This window comes from Pinus tabuliformis, chromosome 1_2, assembly GCF_031772625.1.
Source record: "Pinus tabuliformis cultivar Carrire ecotype Pingquan chromosome 1_2, CPIR1, whole genome shotgun sequence".
NCBI lineage: Eukaryota > Viridiplantae > Streptophyta > Pinopsida > Pinales > Pinaceae > Pinus > Pinus tabuliformis.
Window position 1 is genome coordinate 1,259,003,853 of NC_142298.1, and position 16,470 is coordinate 1,259,020,322.

Below are 16,470 nucleotides of genomic sequence, written 5' to 3' on the forward strand. Positions count from 1 at the left end.
AGGGATGCAGCCCTTAAGTATAACATCATAAAGAAACAGGCTTTGGCTTTGGTAAAGGCGGTGAAAGATTTCAGAGTTTACATTTTACATTTGCATACTCTTGCTTATGTGCCTAATGCAGTGGTAAAAGAAGTTCTTGTGCAGAATGACCAGAAGGTAGAAGAGGTAGATGGATAACAACATTATTTGAATATGATCTTGAGATCAAGCCTACCAAGCTGATCAAGGGTCAAGGCTTAGCCAATCTCATGGCTGATTCAAATATCCATGCTCTAGATATCAACCTTGTAGCAGCATTGTCTGATAATCAAGAAGTAGATTTCATTCAGGTATCTGATATCTTTTTATCATCTCCACGATATTCTAATATTAATTATGTTTTGCAACATCTAAATCCCCCTCCAGGCAAGTCTAAAGCTAAGAGAAGGTCATTGAAGCTGAAGGCTTCTAAATATTGTATTATGGACAGTGCACTTTATCAAAAGGATCCTGGAGGTATGTTGTTGAACTGTCTAACCGAAGATGAGTCTAAAGAGGTGATAAATGACTTCCACAAAGGAGATTATGAGGGCCACTTGTACTGGAAGACCACGGCCAACAAAGTACGGAGAATAGGTTATTGTTGGCCTACACTTTTTGTAGATATCTACAAGGAAATAATGAGTTTTCATGAGTTCCAAGTTTTCCAAGATAAAAGAAAACTTCTTCCTTTGCCTCTACAACCTATATCAGTTCATGCACCTTTTCAGCAGTGGGGACTAGATTTCATAGGCGAGATTAACCCATCATCATCGGCACAACACAAGTGGATATTGATAGCTACAGACTACTTTACTAAGTGGATCGAAGCGATTCCAACCAGGCAAGCAAGAAATCCAGTTATCGTTCAATTTTTAGAAACTAATATCTTGTCTCATTTTGGTTGTCCTAATATGATCATCACGGACAATGCGATAGCATTCAAGTCTAAATAGATGATTGAGTTTTGTGACAAATATAACATCAATTTGGGACATTCTACAACATATTATCCGCAAGGAAAATGTTTGGCAGAGTCCTCCAATAAATCCTTAATCAACATCATCATGAAAATGTTGGAGGCCAAAAAAAAGAATTGGCACAAAAAGTTGATCAATGCATTGTGGTAAAATTGGGTGAGTAGTAAGAAATCATGTGGACTTTCTCCTTTTCAAATAGTGTATGGAGTAGACATTGTTTTCCCTTCATCATTAGTAGTCTCGGTCATAAAATTGTCACAAGAAGCAAGAAGTGAAGAGAATGATATGCAGGGTCAAATCAATCAAATGATTCACCTACAGCAGACACGAGATGAGGTATTTCAGAACACCTCCAATCTCCATGATAGGATAAAGAAAATCTATGACCGGAAAACAAAGGAGGATGATTTCAAAATTGGAGATGTAGTGCTCTGTTGGGATGCTAGAAATGAGGACATTGGAGGCATTGGATTGCTCTCTAAGTGCTTCGTATGTCTCAGAGACATTGGATTGTTTCTATATGCACTGAGATATTGTTGCATGTGTTGGAGATTCTGCTATAAGAATTGGAGGTGATTTGACTTGGTTTATGTCATATGTTTTGGAGTTGAGTTGTTTTCAATTCTATTTGAGCACTTTCTCTAGTTTCCTTGCACATCTTGCATATTTCATTAGTAGAGTATTACCATGGTACATGTATTCTTGGTATTAACATTACCATGGTATTGGTATATGTGTGGAGTAGGTTTCCATGTGATATTGCCTTGGTGAATATAGTCTTGGAATCGACATAAGCATGGTATTTTCCCATGGTATTTCTTTGGAGATTACCATGCTCTAAAAGTCTGTGGTACTAGAATAACCATGGTATTTACCTGTGGTATTGACTTGGATTTTACCATAGTACAGGCCACTCTGTGGTATTGGCATAACTATGGTATTTATCTATGGTATTGACTTGGACATTACCATGGTATAGGGGTCCATGGTATTGGCATAACCATGGTATTTACCTATGTTATTGACTTATATATTACCATGGCATAGGGGTCTATGGTATTGGCATAACCATGATATTTGCCCATGGTATTGACTTGGAGATTACCATGGTACAGGTGTCCATGGTATTTACCTGTGGTATTGATTTAGAGATTACCATGGTACAAGTTTCCTAGGTATTGACATAAACATGGTATTTGGTCGTGGTATTGGTTTGGAGATAATTGAAGATAATTTGGCCTATACTAAAAAAAAAAAAAAAAGTATTGAGTTTATTTTCTTGGTGTGTTGAGTCAGTTTGAGTTATCTAGTGCAAAATTTTCTAAAGCAGTTTGCAGGTGTTGTAGCAGTGAGCTAAAGTATTTTTCAACCATCATATTTATGCAATGAGTGAGGTGTTGAAGTGCAGATCAAAGAAGTGTTTGGTGAGATTGTGTGGTAGCTAGTGGAGTATTTTCGAGATTATCTTCACCAATTTTTTTCTTCTTTTTTTATTGGAGCTTGTGATTCAGAATGATGGTGTTGTTGTGATGTTCATGTTGAATGAATTGTGAGCCCAGTGTGAAATATTCTGAAACGAGGCTCACATGGAGGAAGTGAAGGCATGGAGGCTTCAGATTATACAGTGACTTGGTGAATTCAGTACAAGGAAGATATTTCTCCACCCAATAGGAGTTAGATAGTCAAATGGAAGTTGGGCGAGGATTAGGTGTTTTGCATTACTTCAAATGAGGGTTACTGTAACAACCCTAGTGAAAGTTCATGTAATAAAAGTTAAAAACAATAACCATGGTCAACGAGACACTTATTCCAACTCGAATGTTGGAAAAGACATCCTAGGGGGTGTTTATTTGGTTGCTTATGGCTAAGGAAATCGGAAAAAGCAATGGCTAAGTCTTTGGAAAGGGCAAATGGCATTTTTGGCACAAATATTTATGAAAATAATGGAAATTAAGAGAAAATGAAGGTGAAAGGTCACAAGCTGCATGTGAGAAGGAAAATGAAGGAAAATAATGGGAAAATGAAGAAAATAGAGGCCTCATCCATAAAAAGGCTTTTGAGGATCATTTGATAACCTTTTGTCAGTGCAGTGTTGGAGCTCTTTCATTATTCTCTCTATTGTACAAATTTACAGGGTAAGTTCCTTAGATAGAACACCAATATTCTTGACGTGGTTAAAACCCTGAAAGAGGGAAATAGCCCACATTTTAAGCCAATGCTACCACTTTAGGCAATTTATTAATGTAAAAGAAAGAAAATTTACATAAGTTTCTCTCATGAATGGTCACCTAACAAATTACCCTCCATGCTCTTTAAATAGGGATCATAGACCAATCTGGTGCTCAGCCATAGATCAAGTGTCGGTAATACCGAGGAAAGAATGAACTGCCATATCACTTCATGTCTAGAACATATCATGGCCGTCCTATTGTAAGTTACAAAAAATGCATACTAAAGAAACACACTTTACCTAACTATGCACTAGACCAAGTTATACTTAATTATTTCCTATGTGTTGAAATATTCTAACATCCCCCCTTAAGAACAACTTGGGATAGGATTGAAGGATGTAAAAAGATGATGTTAGCTACCTATACCAATAGGTTTCATATTTCATGATTGGTAAAGAAAGTTCCAAATATGCTCTGCTTTGATGATGCAAAGATCCCATATTTCCAAGAGAAGACATTGTGTGTATAGAGCTTGATGTACACTCAATTTTGATGGATGGTCCAACAGCCTAATCTGGATCATGCCATGTTTCAATTTTTTGTTGTAGAATAGAGAAAGAATTCTGTCCAAACTGTCTAATCTTGGCAGACCAGTAGCTTAGGTAGAGAATTTAGGTTCCCAACTGCTTAATCTGGGACCTTGGAAGCAATAAGGGTAGTTCTAGATAGAAAATCAAAAGAAAAAGCCAAGAGAAAAGAAAAGGCAAATAAGGGTCTGCAAGTCTAAGTGCACCCTCCAAGAAGAAACAAAAAATGCTAGGCAAGTAGATGGGTAGGCAGATGGGGTTGCAGAAATGTCATTCCTTACAACTAAATGTATGCTAACCTATTCACAAAGGAAAATCAATGGATTGAGAAGCTCTTCTTCTCCATCAGGTGGCAGCAAAGCAAAGGAGCATGTCTAACTTTCATTTTCCCCTTTCCCATTCATTACTAACATCCCTTCATTAGTTGTGTTCATGAAAGAATTTGAGGTCTTAGGCTGGTTCTTATTCCTTTAAAAGCCACATTTCTTGTCTAAAATTCTTTTCATTTTGATCTACTCCCTGAACTAAGTGATTTTCAAATAAACTTAGTGATGTCACTCCTCATTCACCTTTTCCATCCATATTAACCCCTAACTTCTATTATCTAAATCCCCTATGTTACCCTTTCCCTACTATTATAACACTATGGTGTACAAACCCCAAGCATTGTATAAATATCCCTCCCCTTGGCATTATAGCCATATGATTCACTGTTCGGGATTAAATTGGCATCTGGTCAGTTTAAGAACCCCAAACCTTACCCCTTTTTCCCCTTCTGGAGCCATTTGACCCATTAAACCTTTCATTGGCTAAGAAACCTTGTGAAAAAACCCCTTTTTACCCCGAACCCACTTCATTTGCAAAATGCGCATAAAAACTCATTTTTTCCATTTACCCAAAGTTTTAGCGCTATCCGCATTTTTATAAAAATACATTGAAAAACGATGAAAATCCGCCATATTCCAAAGGTTTCCGCCGGGTGCAAATCCCAAAAGAAATATTATTTTAATCCCGCCCGCGTTCGTATCGTCCGGCCACCTCAATGATCCGTCGACCGTCAGATCAGGCCCTTTTCATCTGACGGCCCTCGTACATATCGGACCGGCCCCGACGTCCGAAAGATACCTTCCGATATTTGTCAGAGGATGACGTCAGGCCTCTGCCACGTGTCACCCCCACATCATATCGGAGGTACCTCTGACATTTCCACTTCCGTATGGAAGGCAGTGCGATATGAAACCGCTAACCACCTCCGGTTTCGGTGAACCCGCCTGCCAGCGTCATCGCCGTGTCAGCGCCCCGTCCGCCATCTGCCCCACCTGTCTTCCACCTCACCATCCCTGTGGACCTCTCTTATGCCGCCACGTCACCCGATGACGTCATGTTGACGTCATCCGACCTTGACCCCACCTGATGACGTCATGCTGACGTCATCCAAAAAAAGCGCCAATGTTCCGAAAAATCCATATTTGGCCAAATTTTCGCGTTTTTCGCACTTTTTGCCAAAAACGTTGTTTCTTTCTCTGCATGGTTTTTTACGTTCAAACCGCACACCAACCTGCTGAACTCAACCTGGAGACCACTGGCGCGCCATTTCCACCTGCATCCGTGACCATTGCTCGCTATTTACCAGGTATTTATCCTTGTGAAATCCCTCCTGCGCCTGGTTTGTCTGTAAATTACCATAAAATCTTAAAACACTGAGAAACTTATAATTCACCGGCAAATCCCCTGTGCCTGGTCCCCATTTGCACCTATAAGGTCGAAAATCACCGGCTGAGCCTTGTTTGCCCGAATTTTTACCAAAAACTGCATTTTGTTCGCGCAATCCCGAACTGGTAACCCAAACCACACCAATTTGCTGTAAAGGAGAGATTAAGGTTAGACATTGGTCTTATCCATGCATTAAGCAGTATTTCAATTGCTGCAATTGACTATTTATCCTCTGTCCTTGAGTAATTCACATTTCTCTGCCAAAGTAAACTCTTGTGTTGCTCGGCATAGTAACACCAGTCTATAAACAACAGAAATCCTTAAAGTAACCATGGATCCACCAGTAGCCCCAGTGGCATTGAATGTTGCTCCATTGAATGCCCCTCAGAGAGAATTGGAGTGGCAGCCTCTAGCAGACCTGGACTATCAAATTTCAGAGGAAATGTTGATGAGGACCAAGTTCCACATCCACCTGCTAAATGAATTAAAGGCTAAACATGAGAGTGGGACAGATGTGCTGGGCATATGGAACTCTTTTCTCCCTATCTTCAAGCTCCCTCAGGTCAACCAGTTCCCTGATTTGATCCACCTATTGGCTGAAAACTATGACCCTACTCAGAGGGTAGTGCTTGACCCTTCAGGCTCAGTTGTTTTCTATATCACCTCAGAAGCTATCGAAGAGATGCTCTGCTTCAAAACTGAGAAGAAATTGGTCCCTCTATCACTCATAGACTTGATAAATCAAGGAGCCAGGTTGACAGATGCTCAGGTCACCAAATTAAATCAGTTGTACATTGACTCTGACTCTGTGAAGTATCCTCCTATCAACCAAGTATACCTCAACCAATTGGGCAGAGATCTTGCAGACATGATTAGTCCCATTTTGGGCTATAATTCAATTGAATTTGTTGATGAAACTGTGTTGGTAATCATGCTAATGTTCGCTCCTGGCAAGTCTCCAATCTGCTATGACTATGCCACCTACATCTCTGATAAGTTACATGAGAAATTGATGAACTTGGCAAGAGAAAAGGTGTTCAGATACACCTCTTACATATACCACTTAATCCTATATTATCAACATGAAAAGTTTTCTTTTGCTATGAAAAGGGTGGATGCCCAAGGAAATCCAAGGTCAGTGGTCTATTGGTCCTTTGTCTTCCACTGCAGACCTAACTCCCCATACACTTACTGTGAGTTCATAGATCTCTTCATCCACCCAGCTATGTCTCTGATGATGAGCTCACCTCCTCCAAGACTAACTGATGAGATGCAAAGGGTACTCCAGTTGTCTAAATCATACAGCATTGGGGACTGGTACTTCTATTAGAACCACACGGTCATTAGGATCTATGGGTGTGAATTGCCTCCCTACAGATTGCCCAAATATGTGCCCATGAGATTGTTTGCACTTGAATATTTCAGGCAGTTTGGGAATGCTGATGTGCTACATTTTTCAGGCAAAGGCAAGAAAGCACAACTCAAGGTCAGGAACCAATTAGGCCACTTTATCTACAACAAAAGGGAGGAAGGTTGGAAAGAGGCGGATAGCATGTTAGAATCCCTTGGCTTGCAAACCAGTTTCCTTTGGAAACCTTATGACCCCAATCACTTCATAACTTTAAGAAGGGTCAAGTATAAACTGTCTGGTTATGATCATGTAAGGATTCCTCACATAGAAAAATATGCAAATCAAGTAAAATGGAGGAGAGGAACCTTAGAGGAGGCTGTCACACAAGAAGAGTTAAATCAAAGAGCGATAAGAAATCTGAGGAAGATGGCTGACCTTGAGCTTTGTTCACAGGTGTTTACTCTTCCAAGCACTCAAGTGGGAGCAGCTGCCTCTTCCTCCACAGCAAATCAGCAAGCAGTTAAGGCTACTGGGCAGACTTCTAGCAAAGGCAAGGAAAAAGAGATGGAAACCGAACAGCCACCTCATGAGGAGGTGCAGCAGCAACAAGAACAGGTACAACAGCAACAAGAGGGGCAGCAAGAGACAGAGCAGCCATTACAGCAAGAAAAGGCAGTTGAGGCCCCAATTTTTACTGAGCAGCAGCCACCACAAATTATGCCTCCTAGGCAGGAAACAACAGCCGAAGCCTCAGTCCTCCAAACCCCACAAAAGGAAGACATAAGCAGAAAGAGGGACAGAGAGACTCCCCTAACCACATCAATAAGTCATGGGGAGAAAAGGCACAGAATGAATCCCCTTTCAGATGAGGAAATTCCTATTGGGCAGTCATTGGGCATGGCCCCACCAAGTCTGGAGGCCTCAGCAAGTTCCTTCCAGCAGGAACAAGAGAGGATGATGGGAGGAGAAGTCAGCTCGTCAAGCCAGCAGAGAGAAGGTGAACTGAGTATCAAACAGCAGTTCATTGACATTAAGAGGAGGAATGAGCCAATAAAGATACAACTATATAATCATTTGTTGAAAATGGCTCCCACCAACCAGCAAAGGCTCATGTCTGCATATGATGTTAATGAAGGCAAAATGATCATGAGTCACTTCATGCCAACTGCATTGCAGCCATAGTCCCCTTCAGACTACTTGAGGACCAATCTTGAGGTCCTTTCCAAGGACATCCACCCAATGGACAAAATCGAATTGCATAAACAAACGGGTGAGATGGTGTATGCCTCCTTGGCAGACAAGACACTGGATAACTACAAGCTAGAAAATAGCCTAAATAATACAGCTGCCCAACTTGAGTTGGAGAGAGCATCCTCTCAAGCAAAGGACAACAGGATCAGGGCCTTAGAAGATATAATCATAGAGATTGGACATGATCCTAAGGACATCAAGGGCATACAAGAAATATTGAAATTGAGGGATGCAGACATGGCAGCTTTGAGGAGAAAGATCAAAATCCCAGCAACAATTCACCCTCAAACAGATGAAGTTGCCCAGCTGAGACATGATCAAGATGCCACAACTTTGCTGGTGTCTTTATATAAACAGCTAATCCAGACTCAAGAAAAGTTTGGAGAATCAGAGGCTGCACAGGCAGCATTGCAAGCATCATTACAGCAAAAGGAAGGAGGTCAAACATCTCAGCCTCCTCCTGAAATAATTAACCTTGAGGAAGCTCCTCCAACTACTGCTCCTCCTACTCAACAAACAAATCAGGCAGCACCTTCTACCTCAGCACCACCACCAACAACAGAGCAGGCTCCAAGCCTAGATATGCAGAAGCTCAAGAATGAAATCCAAGCCCTGGAAGCCCAAATGTCAGAGTTAAAAGAGGCCAGGGAAAATTTGGTCAAATTAAATGAAAGATATGACAAATCTAAGCAGACTGTAGCAGAAAAGGGCAGGGAAATAAAAGCCCTTAAGGACAGGATAAAGGAGCTGGAGAAGGAGCTCACACTGGATAAAGTGACAGCTGAGCTCAAGACAGTGCTATGGGCCAATATTGGCCAATCCATCACTGATCAATGGCAATATATTGAGACAATTCATGAGCAGTTGGAGCTCATTGCAAAAGCACAAAGGGAAATTCAGAGATCAAGGGCCTCTCTAGGCAATATGCCTGAAATTGCCAACAGGATGATCAATGTGCTTAATAATAGAACAAGTGCTCAGTTAGCAACTATGGGAATTTCCAACAGGACTGAGACTATCTTGTTAGTAAAGAGGGTCCTAACACTAAGAAACCTGGTGCAGACATTAGAAAGAAGGACCCAGGACATGCAGACAGAGGTCAATAGATTCATGGACAAGTATGTGGCATTGCAAAACAGAGGTCTCCCTGGCTTACTGAACAGCGCAGGAAGGCTACTTACACATGAGCAGTATGCCAAGAGGGTCAACACATTCGCCACAAATCAGATCACTGAAAGGCCCAGCACCTCAGAGGAAACAGGGCCAGCTACAGGACAAATTCTCTACAACAGGGTAGAGAATTTATTCTTTATAATGAATGAAATCAAACATCTGTTTGAAGTGCCTCCCAATTTCTATAAATACACAGAGGCAGATGAGACTTTGGATGCAATTCTCAGACATCAATTGCCCACACACGAATGGTGGATTAAGGCAATACAGATGATCTTATAGACCAGAAAGCCATTCACTAAGTTTTTTTTATCAAAAGTACAAGTTGGCATGCACAGGAAAACTTAGTAAAATCAGCATGCATGAAAAGGGAAGGGCTGAGCCAACTCAGCAGATCATATTCGGCCAACAAAGGAAGATTGACAGCTAACAGGTAACAGGGCCGAAAAAACTACAGCACGACATGCCATAAAGGCGCATTTTTCAGAGTTAAAGCAGAACGGTCAGACCGACTCAGTGGCCTCCAAAGGCCAAAATATCTTCTGACATACATAAAGAGCACTTATTCTGTATTCAATGATGTAATAACTTCTTATCTACTTTCTGTACAAGTTGGTGAATGTATTTATTTCTCAGATTACTCAATGCCTCAGATATTTTTGTATGACCGTTTGTATATATTCCCCCTCGCATAAGTTTGCAGGGGTTGTTGTTGATTTCTCTTCAAGAGTTTCTTATGCTGTATTTTTCCAGACTATTAATACAAAAGTTGATGGAATTTCCAAAGCTCTGCGTTATCTGAGTCGTTGTGGTGTTTTGCTAATTGTTACAGGATTCCTGCGTGTTTCATGGCACAATAAGTTTTCTTCAAACTCTCGTTATGTATTTATGTATCTTTCCATAGCTCATTCATATTCTGTGTTTTACAATTAATGGCAAGGAACAAGAATAGTTCTAGGATTTAATCACAGTTTACCCTAGACTCAATCTATGCCATTATAAATGTTTTCTTCAGTTACAGGTATGAAGGTGTAATTCTTAATTGCTGCACTTTCAAACTATATACTTTCACAGTGATTGTTGTTTCAGGAAATCAAGTTTGATCCTGTGCAACATATCTCTTTCTCACACTCAGCCTAGTGGAAGATTCTTAATTGCCTTTCACTGGTTGAACACACATCACAATCATAATTTTAGATTTGTCCAATGAGATATTCAAATGGCCCTGTAATTTCAGTTACTCAACCCAATATTCAGTCAACTTGTAGCCACAGACTCCATTGCCCAATGGATTAATACTGCCTGAAAACTTACACCTTAGATGCAGAAGACTTCCCTCAACCAAAACATAGAACAAAACCCTGAACATAATAGCTAGCCTAAAATACTATCAAAATAGAGACAAATCATAAAGAGAGAGCCCTCTCTGATTACAGTTTGGCTAGAAACAGTAATCCAAAGATTGGTTAGTGGTTACCCCGGCCGTATTCCCTTGGGAGTCATAGGGAACAACCTGGGTGTTAACATAATTGGCGACTCCACTGGGGACTCCTTAGGATTTTCTAATTACTGTATATCCCCTAAAGCTACAGATGAAGCCTGAATACCAGCCAGGAAGCCTTCAGAACTGTTTCTGTTTTACATTAACAGACTCAGATAAATGATGCTTCAGTCAATCTTCATGTTAGCTTTGAGATATATACGGCTATTCCAAAATCTTGCCTAGTCCTTACAGATATAAAAATATTCCAAAAAACATACTCAAAAACAAGTGCAGAAGCTGGCTCCTAAGAAGAATCCACGGTATACAAGGTCAAATCCTGACCCAAATCCACCAGCTATTTTTGAAAATCCTAATACCATCCCCAAGATCATTAGGAAGCAGTGGGAACAGAAGACCCTTGCTGACTGAAGTCCTGAGACAGCTCATCCCAATCTTGTGCCAAGTCCAATCAAGGTTCTATTTCGGTCTACCCTTGGTTCCCCCAGTTCACCATCCACATCTCAAAGCCCTCCTTTCACACCTCCATCCACTGCGCACATTCCCTTGACCAACACTCTAGTTTCCACCTTTCCCACTACCCCCGTTATACCAGCCATTCATGCTATCCCTGTTAACCCTCTAAATCCTGCAAATATGGCTAACAGATATGCACCCCTGCAGTTACCTGCCAATGCTCCAGCTCTACCTCAGGACTATCAATCCAAGATCTCATATTTTGACTCCACTGGCCCTTTCACAGCAATTTAGCATGCCAGGAGGATGCAAGACCACTTTGAGAATTATGAAATTGATGATGACAGTGTGAGAATGAGAGTCTTTGTTCAGAGCCTCACAGGGGATGTAAGAACTTGGTTTAGATCGCTGGCTGCAAATACCATTACAACCCCTGATGACCTTTATCAAGCTTTTACTAATAGATGGGAGAAGAAGAAAGATCCCGTGCACATACTTGGTGAATATGACACAATCAGACGAGGCCCTCAAGAGACCGTGTTGGAGTATTGTGCAAGATTTAATAATGTATATAATGCAATACCACAGAATTTAAGACCTCACCCTGATCTGGCCTTGTACAAATTTCTTGATGGTTTTGACCCTGATATGGCATATCAATTGAAAGAAAGGGCACCTGAAACCCTTGAAGAAGCCCAAAAGGTTGCTGTCACAGTAGAGGCTAACCTAATTGCCAAAAGAAACAGGGCAAGATTAGAAAAGAGAACCACCTTCAAAGAAGAACCCTCAGCCTTTGATCAAAAACTGGATGCAATACTCACTAGCATGAAGAGATTGGGGGACAGAGTAGAATCAGTTGAGAGAAAGTCATCATGGGATGCACCACAAAATAACCCTAACAGGAATCCAAACTTTAGGAGAAATCAAAACCCAAACGTTGGCAAGACCGGTTCTGATCCAGACATAAGGCCTCCTTTCCAAGAAAACTATACTGAGGCATCCACTTCAAATGAGCAAACAGATGACACCCACACTAACCTAATGGGTTTGAACGATGAGCAGCAAGTTTTCTTGAGTCAAGAGGATCATAAAGATGATGACATTCAGCAATTCCAAACCAGGTCAGGTGAGTCATTTGACTTTAAACAAGGATATGACACAGTTGTTTATGAAGTTCATAAACAATACAAGCTAAGAAGCAGAACTATAAATGTGACACAGCCTGACAAAAAAAAGGACACTACACAGCCTAAGAAAGTTATTGTCATAGAACCAAGTGGCGAAACAGGTCCTATTACAGATGAGGTAACAGTTGAAGAAATAACTGAAACATCTCCCTCAAAACAGCAAACAGCAGATTCACCACCCTTGCAGCCCAATCCAAGTAACACTCCTCAAGAAATGAGTAAGAAGGACAAGCCGCAAGACCGAGATAAGAAACAAGAGGAAGACTTAGTGAACAAGGGAAAAGCTTTCACCCACAACACCAAGATCCAATCTGAAAGACCCTTTGACTTGGAAGCTGAAATTGGCAAACTGAAGGTAGCCATCCCCCTCTCAGAACTAGCCAAGCATGACATCTACAGACAACAAATCAAGAAGTCCCTCCAACTTACTCGTAATAAAGACAATGTCAATGTGTTGGATGATACCCCAGAATTGATGTTCGGTCCAGAGGTTGATGGAAAGATGGCAGTCACAGGGATCTTACCTTTTTATGTCAGTTTACATGTTCATGATAAGATACTACACAATGCAATGTTTGATTCAGGTGCCTCTCACAACTTGATGCCCAAATCAGTCATGGAAAGATTGAATCTAGACATTACAAGACCATATAAGGACCTATTCTCATTTGACTCCAGCCAAGTCAAGTGTCTAGGTTTGATAAAAGACTTATGTGTGTCCCTTGTTCAGTACCCAAATAAAACAATTCTCATGGATGTTGTAGTTGCTGACATCCCACCCAAATATGGGATGCTGTTATCAAGATCATGGGGGGCTAAACTCCAAGGTTCCCTACAATTAGACATGTCATATGCAACCATCTCAGTCTTTGGTCAACCCAAGAGGTTATATAGAGAGTCACTCATGAAATACATGGTCAGCAGTGAAGAAAAACCTCAAAATTTTCCCATATATGCTGTCCATTCAGACATAGACTCATACATTCTCTTCAATGATAATACAACTCCCTCAAACAATGATGTTGAAACCAATACACTCATACAAGAGGAGGACACTGATGAACAAACTGCTACCCAAGAAATAATGGTTAAACCATCACTAAACAAAGCTGTCGTCCTAGAAATTAAGCACATTCAATCAAATGATGTGACTCTCCTAGAAAACAAACTAAATGAAAAACCAAATCTTCAACTTACAATCCCAGCTTACAAAGAAGTCATTAGATCTCCCCTAGAACAAGAGATCCTATGGTTCCTTGAATTTGATGGATCAGTCAACAAATTAGGGGCAGGAGTTGGAGTTTGGATACATAATAAACAGAACGATCATGCTGAAGGCCGAGCCTATAGGCTAAATTTCAGATGCACTAATAATATGGCAGAATATGAAGCGCTTTTACTAGGCCTTAAACTAGTAAAATCCTTACAAGCCATAAAAGTTTCAATACTAGGAGATTCAGACTTGATCATCCAACAAGTAAAGGGAAATTTTGTTACTAATGATAAAAGACTGAGATCTTATAGGTCTGCTACTGCTAAACTACTACAGTCCTTCACTGAATTCCAGATTACCAAAATTCCTAGAACCCATAACCTGCATGCTCATAGCTTGGCCACATTTGCAAGTACCTGCAAGCTACCTTTTGAGCCTCATCATTGCTTTACAGCTGAGGTAAAGCACAGACCTTCTGTCCCAAACAATGTCAAAGACTGGCAAGTATTTGAAGATGATGCACAGATAAATAATTTCCTGACCTTGCAACAAGAATTTGCAGGACTAAATATTGACACTGAGGGAGCAAGTCAATCACAAATACTTGAAAGAGCAAGTCAATCACAAATACTTGAAAGAGAAAGTCAATCACAAATACAGAGTAAACAGAATAACAAGCCAATGTCACCTAAGACAGCTCACCAAATCCTACATCCAACAATTTTCAACAAAGACAATATACAAGAACTTGGACAAAACAGTTATGAAAAGATAGCTGATGATGAAGCCGAAGTTATACAATTGAAAGACAATTTTCTTCCAACAGGCTTAGCTCCATTAGAAGACATTTTCGACTCCAATGATGTTCCCAGCAAACCAAAAATGCAGCCCCTTAACTCTGCCATAGAAGAGTGTAACATTGGGACTGTTGAACAACCCAAAATAATAAAATTGTCTGCTCCATTACCTCCTGATCAAAAGCCTAAATAAATTGACCTCTTCAAGGAGTTCCAGGATGTCTTTGCATGGAGTTATGAGGATTTAAAATCCTATGACACCTCTGTAATTCAACACACTATCCCTCTCAAACCAGATCAAAAACCCTTTAAGCAAAAATTGAGGAGAATCAATCCTATGTTTCTCCCAGCAATGGAACAAGAGGTACAAAAAATGTTTAAGGCTGGCATCATAGCACCAATCATATTTTCTGATTGGATTTCAAACTTAGTCCCTACAAGAAAGAAAACTAGTGAAATAAGGCTTTTTGTTGATCTAAGGAACTTAAATCAAGTGTCCTTGAAAGATAACTACCCCTTAACCAAGATGGATCACATCTTGCAGAGAGTAGTGGGGGCCTCAAGAATTTCTCTACTTGATGGATTCTCAGGTTTCAACCAGAACCTAGTTCACCTTGATGATCAGGACAAAACAGCGTTTACAACCCCTTGGGGAACCTTCAAATATGTGAAAATGCCTTTCAGATTGAAAAATGCAAGGGCTACCTTTCAAAGAGCAATGGATATTGCTTTTGCCAAAGAGATCCATGATTTCCTTGTGGTCTACTTAGATGACCTTACACCATTTTCAAAATCTGACCCTGAACATCTGAAACATCTAAGGCAGATATTCATAACCTGTAGGAAATATGGAATTTCCTTAAATCCCAAGAAATCCCTGTTTGGTTTGGAAGAAGGTAAACTGTTGGGTCACATCATTTCAAAGGATGGCATTAGGATCGACCCAAACAGAATCCAGGCCATCTTACAAATGCCTCATCCAAGAAATGTAAAGGAATTACAAGCCTTTCTGGGTAAAATCAACTTCCTAAGGAGATTTATCCCAAATTTGGCTGAATTAAGCAGATTACTCAATAACATGCTAAAAAAGGATTCAAAAGTAAAATGGATAGTAGAAGCAAATCAAGCTTTTGAAGGTATCAAACTAGCCCTCACCCAAACCCCAGTTTTAACCAACCCTCAATTTGATAGGGAATTTATCATATTTTCCTTTGCTTCCCAACACACAATTGCTGTTGTTTTATTACAAAAAGATGACCAAGGAAATGAAAAACCTATTGCTTTTTTTAGTAGAGCTCTTAGAGATGCACCCCTCAAATACCAAATCATGGAAAAACAAGCATATGCCTTGGTCAAATCTATTAAAGACTTTAGGATCTACATCCTATACTCCCATGTCATAGCCTATGTACCAAGCCCAATTGTGAAAGACATACTTACTCAAGAGAACTTAGAGGGCAGGAGAGGAAAATGGATTGCCAACATTTTAGAATTTGACATTGAAATAAAACCTACAAAACTGATAAAAGGGCAAGGTTTGGCCAAATTAATGTCTGAAACAAATTTCCAAGCCTTGGACATCAACCAGCTGGACAATGAACCGGAGCTGGCGACTCCAAAGATCAATATAGCCTTTGAACAATCCCCTTGGTACTCTGATATATGTTATGTGTTACAAAACTTGTGTGCTCCCCCAGGATTGTCCAGAACTAAATGTAGGTTCTTAAAAATGAAAGCTTCAAGATATTGTGTCATGGATGGCAATTTGCTTTGTAAAAACCATGAGGGTATACTGTTAAACTGCCTGATTGAAAATGGAGCTAATAATATCACCAAATAATTTCATGCAGGTGACTGTGGTGGACACTTGTATTGGAAGTCCACTGTGGATAAGATTTTGAGGTCTGGTTATTATTGGCCCACGGTTTTCTCTGATGTCAAGAAATTCACCACCTCATGTCATAAATGTCAAGTGTTTGAGGGAAAGAGAAATTTACTGCCACTTCCTTTGAGGCCTATTGCAACAGAGAGACCTTTTCAACAATGGGGCTTGGATTTCATTGGGGAAATTC

At 40.3% G+C, this 16,470-nt stretch overlaps 1 pseudogene; it reads left to right on the forward strand.

Moving 5' to 3' along the window:
* Positions 1–248: 248 nt before the first annotated feature.
* The window catches only part of LOC149210808 (uncharacterized), a 47,665-nt pseudogene continuing 31,443 nt past the window's right edge, over positions 249–16,470 (forward strand).